Source organism: Aulostomus chinensis, chromosome 23 (genome assembly GCF_037954235.1).
Source record: "Aulostomus chinensis isolate RoL2024-O1b breed Wild chromosome 23, RoL_Achi_v1.0, whole genome shotgun sequence".
In the NCBI taxonomy this organism is placed as follows: domain Eukaryota; kingdom Metazoa; phylum Chordata; class Actinopteri; order Syngnathiformes; family Aulostomidae; genus Aulostomus; species Aulostomus chinensis.
The window spans coordinates 18,258,597-18,265,688 of NC_141342.1; positions in this window are offsets into that span (position 1 = coordinate 18,258,597).

Sequence of the window (7,092 nt, forward strand, 5' to 3'; positions counted from 1 at the left end):
CTGAACTTTGAGATTGCATTCATCTTACTATGATCATTGTGTCACTTCAGCGGTATTGCTGGTAATATGATGCGTTTGTAGAGCTCTTGTTACTTGTCGGAGATTTAGTTTTCAATGTAATAACTAATTTTAGTTTATAATTTAGCCTGGAATTCATGCGACCTTAAAAGTTGTTTTTTTTTTCACAAAAATCCATAATGTTGAATATATTTCGTTCATTTTAATCCATTCCGGACCGTTTAATTGTTGACACGGCGGCGCTGTGTTGGACTGACCCTGTCGACCAAATAGTGCAGCTGCGGGAAGCAGCCTCAGGTCTAAGAAGTTTGGTTACTGATGTGTACTTTTTTGTAGCAGAAATACTGATCAATACCTTTTTTAAAATGTTACCAAAACACATATATTTACTTAAACATACAAATACAACAAATGTAAATACACAGGAAACAAGACAGCCGAAGATTCACATGCGTTTTTAATGGGTTTCATCCCTTTCTGGAATTCAAAAGTAATTCAAGTTTAACCATCATAAGGAAATCCATCTCTTCTGTGTTCAGAGTAAAATGTTCCTAAGCGGCTGTGAATCACACACTTCTAGTTCTATTCGGGGAAGTTATCCCACTGAAACTACCACAGTAAGATTGTAAACCAGCACTCAAATGGAAATAGCCGTTGTCTAATGGGTTACATTTTGGAAGTAACTTGCCTAACGGAGAACTATTTTGCTAAATCCTACGTTAGTCATGGTTACATTGTCCAGATAGTTCTTGAAGTGACTGACAAATAGATGCAAGCCTCCATCAAGTCCACAACCCTTCAGGAAGCACTGCAGTGAAGGCTGGGCTCCTATTGACCAAGCGACACCTCCGGATGAGGACATCTACTGGGTGTTTGCTGCTTCCTCCTCCTGCATGGAAGCACAGGGGCGACGGGGTTGTGTTCTGCTTGGAGTCAGCGGTCAGCTCATGTAATGGGGCCTGTCAGATGGCCCCATAACAAAAGGCTAAATTCTGCACGGTGCAACAGCCTGGACTTTGACTGCAGTTATTTTTAGCTTCCTTACAGACAGAACTAATCAAACCTTGAAGAGAAGCGTCTCCGCTTGTTTGAGTGGCTTGTTTTTCTGTTTTTGAAATATGAATAGCCAGAGTGGCTGCAGGTTCTCCACTCATCCATTTTATTCATTCTTGCTTTAAATCTGTCTTGATGGCAGCGAAAATGGCACAAACTATTACTGCACGCCCGCTCAGTCACGAAGACTTAGCCAAATACGGTCGGACGTGTGAGCGGTGTGTCTTGCCTGTGAGAGAAGACTGATCCTGCCGTCTGACTTGGCTCCCTTTGGCTAAACACTGTCTCCTATTCTCCCTCATTGTCTGCCTGCAGCTGGCAGGTGGAATCACTCTATCTCCTGGTGACTCCTCATGACACCTTCATCACTAAAACCCTCTGTCCTTGAACACTGATTGTACCACAGGTGTCATCTGAACACCATGTCGCTGCTGCCAGAAAACCTTTTAGCCTATTAGCATTTTACTCTTTTTCCTGCTCACTTTTCATGATCATCTCTGAACATTGTTTTTCTTCCCCAGCGTTCGCTCAGCCCGCATCATAGAGGGTTGATTATCAGAAGGATTAAGGCGACATTTGGGTTCGGGAAAAACAGTTGATTATGAGCCTTAACAGCATGTTGCCTAAAAAGCGCAGAGGAAATCTCATACAGAGGAATCACCACAGGGAAACTGAGGATATTTGTTTCAAGTTGGTGCAAAGCACAACATGAAAACGCTACGGCCTCTGGTATATCCCAATTATCGCAGGACTGAGAAGCAACAGGCTGGCATTTTGTCCGCGCAGAACACGGTTCAGCTTTTTTTTTTTGGCTTATGCACATCTAGATAAGATTCAGTTTGATCAGTGCAGCCATTAAATGCCATAAATCTGCTCGTGCACACAATCAGAACGATCTGGTCTCCTACCCGACTCATCAAATATACCTGCTCTTCTCATCTAACTGACCCCATGTAAGAAGCATCATTTTTGGACTGGAAGGACGAAACGTAGTGACCATCGGTTGGTACCTGCCGCATGTGTGCCTTCGCTCTCGCAGACTGATTAAAGTCTGCCGCCTTCATCCAACGTCTACGTCCACATGCGGCACTCTGGCGTCACGTGTCTTGCGAACCAGTTGTTCTTTGTGCCTGTCTAACCTGACCTCAATCATATCGTGCACCTTCATAACCTACACTTTAGGGGTGAACTACAGTCGCACGGTTTGGGATGTTCACATGGCTACTGACCAAGCCTTAATATCTGGTTAACCAGGGGCGAGACCCGAGTGACCCTAAGCATCATCGTATATGTTGCACATCTGCGTCTTTCATTTTCTGCGGGTGATAGTGTTGGACTGCTAAAATGCGTATTTTACACCTGGTACTGTCCTTACATGCATCATGTATAGACTTCCCTTTTCACTACTGTGCCTTTGTGGGTATTGAGAAAGTCATAGCAGGTGACAAGACTTTACAAGTAAATCAGTCGCTTAAAAAACAAATGCCATCAAACAAGAGCCGATAGCCTTGTCAGCAAAAGGGTCTATCATGAAGTCACTTTATGTGCCGTACCTTGATATCTTTCACCTATTCAATAAATAAGATACTGCATTAAATCTGAGCGCTGTGCACCTGAGTAATAATGAAACCGCTGAGTTATGAGTCAGAACCCATTCATACAAGAAGGATTTGAAGAGAAATGAATGTGCTGGAGGTGTAGACGCATTTGAAATTCACTGTCACCCTGGCACAGCTTCTCCCTCTCTCGATGAATACACCCACATCAAGTATTTGTCAAGCCTTGTTTCATAGATGTTTTGACTTATTCTTATTCCCCGTTATTTGCTCGCGCTCAACATCAGCCCTGGCCACCTATTTTTCCAATAGTAAAATTATGCTGAGCCCAGCAGTAAAGTAATGAAAGGACTGCAAGCCAATAAGGAACTCCGAATGAGGGTGCTTACAAAATAACTATTTTAGGCAGGGGTGGCTGTGGGGAGTGTTGAGAAAGACTCAATTCTGCCAGGGTACACCAAGAGAAACCAAAAAGAGAGAATGAACAGAAAAGAGATAAATTTGAGGTCGAGCGAAAGAGAGGTTTTTCTTTCTAATGGACAAATCAGTGTTTTTCTCCACCGAGGGGTGTGTTTCTTAAAGGTGCCTAAGTAACACAAACCAATCCCTCAATCCAGGGCTCTTGGAATGGATGATTTGTAAATGGTGCCCTTTACAAATCCTTTTTTTTTTGTTCCAAGCTTCAACTGTTTTTCCTCTCCATTGCCCAGCTTCTCCCTCCTTTCACTTTTCCTTTCATTTGCAAATAATTCTCAAATACGCCAGCGCCCGGATGCATGACCTGTGTTGATGTCACGGTACTTATAATGATATTCACTTATCTTCTCTTCTGCTCAGGTTCTCTCTCTCTCTCTCTGTTTTTCTGACAATTTCTCGCTGTCTCCCGATGGCGCAGAGGTCTAGCGAGATACAGGAAAAGGGGAATTAGTGTCTGCTTGGTTCATTTCAATTCCTGCAAAGAAATCAGAGGCTAATCCGGGCCTCGGCTGCCTGGATGCTTTTGCTTTGTTTGCACTTAAAGTCTTTGCCAGTGTGGCGCAAGTGTGCCATGGAGATGCCGCAAACACAGCCAAGTAAGAGGCTTTGACTTCACACGCTGCTAATTTCTCCTCAGTCCAGGTGCATGCGCTGCCTTAATTTTCAAGGGTTTAATCCAGCTTGGTTTAAAAAGGGAAAGTGAGAATTACATTCAAGTGATAAGCACGTCTGGGTTTATCTGCAACGATTATCAAACCACCAAAATCTTCTCTCTTCCTCCTTCAGCACTGGTAGGCGATGGGGTCAAGTTTTGAGATATTCCTTTCAAGCATCCTTGACAGCTTGTGTTCATCGAAGGTGCCAGCGACCTTGACCTTTGTCCAGCAAAATCTTTGCAATTCATCTTCGAGTTCCAGTGGACGTTTGTGCCAAATTTAAAGAAATTCCTTCACGGCATTCCTGAGACACCACGTTAACGTGACGTTGGGCAGCTGTTGTCTACATGAGGTGTCGTAACCTTGACCTTCGACCACCGAAATCTTTCAAGTCGTCCTCAGTTCCTAATGGAGCTGAAGAAATTCCCTGAAGGCGTTTTTAAGATATCACCTGAACAAAAATTGGGCAGACTGTTGCTGACGCAGACGTATGAAAAAGCATTTTTTTAAACAATGTAACGGCATATTTAGTCACAGACTTTTAGTTGTTTTTTTTTCTTTTTAATTTTCCTTATCTTGAACTTTCTCATTAGTTTAGTTTAGTTGTATATTAGTATGTTTTTGTCTTGTCTATCTTTAACTGTATTTATTTTTTGGGGGTGCTCACAGCATCTGGTTGACTGTAGCCCCCAAGAGAACGTGAGCCAAATGTACTTGATTTTTTTTATTTTTTTTTTTAAGATCTGTCGGCTTCTTGTTTAAATTTTATTCTAAAAACAAAACGAGACAGTTGTGGCCCGAGTGCCGCTGTTCTGGTGTGTTTTGCGTCTCCCTCCGCTCTCCTCCAGGTACAAGAGCAAAACAGGCACAGACAAGAGACAACAAAATGGTTTCTCGCATGATCTCACGAGGTCACAATTTTGTTGAATTTTGCAAAAGTAAATTCCTTCAATCAATCTAATCGATAAGGCTGAAAATTTGACTTTGACTTCTTCTTTAATTCCGGACTCAAGGATATTTAGGAAGAGCAGAGAAGGGCATGACTTCCAGGATCATCCAGTTGAGCCCGGTCCAAGACTTCAGCGAGGCACGACCTCTTTCTCTTGTTCTTTCAGGGTGACTCCACTAACTCCTTCATATTTGTTAACCAGAAGGATCCTGGCGTATGTGAGGGTTGTTGTTTTGTTTTTTTTAAGACTTAAAAGTGCACGCACTTCTTCTGTTGAGAACATGTAGAGAGTTGGAGAATGTAACTGCCAGTGTTGGAAATATGACAGGTGTAGACACACCAACTTTCGGGTAACACGCCTATTGATTTGCACTGGACATTCTGTAGATGTCCAGTGCTTACATAGCATGTTTAAAGGTTATAAATTTAAGATTGCCTGCTAATGTGTTGGAGCAGCCTTATTTTACTGTGTGTGGTCATTTATCAATGCCACAGGCTTGTGTTCACTGGGCTTGTTCATCTTTTCCTCAGGAGTTTATTTCGTACCTCCTTCCAGCGACTGTAACAAGAGCACACTTACGAACATTCATGCTTACACACATACACACACTGTGTATCAGCGGTTTTCCTCCTTCTGACACACAAGCTGGGGTGCACTCACAGCTCCAAAGGCTGATGAACAGGCCATAATTCACCGGCTGCTCAGCAACTGAGCTGGGACCTCGTTTAATAGGAGAACTGTTGGCAATTTCCAACAGTCTGTGTTTGCTACTTTACCCGCCTTAAAGTCAATAAAGTTCAAACTTGCTGATTGAATTTGGGGGTTGTGAAGAATTTTTTTTTTTTTTTTTAAATTAATGTTTTTTATTTATTTGTTTCTGTCTCAATTTCAACAACTTGCTGATACAGGATTCGGCTCACAAAGGACCAAGGGAAAAAAAAATCTACTCCACATCTGAACCATTAGCATTAGTTACTGATGCTAAAAGGCACTTGACTGCCTGGTGTCCCTGCCCTCAGTGTAGCAGCTTTTAATCACTCCCTGTACGTTTAATTCTGTAATATTAAGTTGCTAATATACATTGGTATGAATGCATTAGTGCAATATTGGTTTGCAGTTTCCATAAATCCATCAATATACAGAGATAACCTTTAACATCGTTGAAAAGAAACGGACACATTCAGTTCCAGTCCACTCAAACTAATTAATTAAATGAATTCCAGAGTAACGTCCAGGAGGAAGACATGGCTTTTGTTGTGCGCGTGATAAGGGATGCCAAGTATTGACATATGTTCATCACTTCTTTCATGAACTGAAATGTCTTTCCTCTGAGAACAACAACAATGGGCAAATGTGAGCCAAGCAAAGACGACAGAAATAATAAATCTATCAGTCTGAGCTGGGGGGGGGGGGGTGGAAAGGAAGGCTCTCATGCAGACTGGTTGGACTTGGTTGTTCGGGGTGGTTGTCAAGCTCAGTGCTATTAGGGGATTGACTGAATCACATCAGTACTACTAAGGGCTTTTTCATGTAAAAATTAGTTTGGTGCCAAATTTCAGTGCCTAAATCCATCATAGTGAGTGTGAGAGAATGTGTTGGAATGGAAAGAGCGAGACTTTACTCTATCTTGAACCTGACATGCTGTGATAGTGTGATTATGTCACATCCTGCAGCTGTTTAAGCAGAGGGGAAATGCTCTCTTAAAAGCAGTCAATATCCAACTTGCAGAAGCACCTGGGGGAAACACCAGATGGATTTAAAAGATGACTAAAGCACAGCTATTTATAGCCGTAAAGCTAGCGTCTCCTGCTGTAACGTTAGCTAGTAGCGCTAGCTGTTCACCTGCGGCTAGTGTGAACAGCAGCGCATCAACCCCAAATGTGAACAGAGCGGTTCGTCTTGTAAAACTACCATAGATTGAGTTGCTTGATTGTCTTTATTAAATCGAATAAAAAATAAAACAAAGGTAGGTAACATGGGGATGAGTTGTGCCTCAATTTCAAAAACAGTCCCACTTATATGAGGTAAAGCGCTCATCAATTCCAGGGTTTCCACAGAAGTGGCTTGAATGCAGTCTATTCAGTAGATCTTTAATTACCACCACAATGGGATTCTGCCATGACTATATTTCTTTATGCCTGAACAGATCCTAATTCCAATACATTTTACTTGGCTGTGGCTGATTGCCTTCAAAACCAATTAAGATGTCACACACCTTCACGAGCAAGGTCACGGCATCTGCAATCTGCATCAACAATCCCATTTTACAGCTTTACAGGTTGGATTACAAGATGGAAATAGTCAATTTGCCGTGAGGAATTTAATAAGGCCAGCAAAAACTGAAGCCAGTAATTTAATTGTTGTTTAATTCAAATGAGGCCC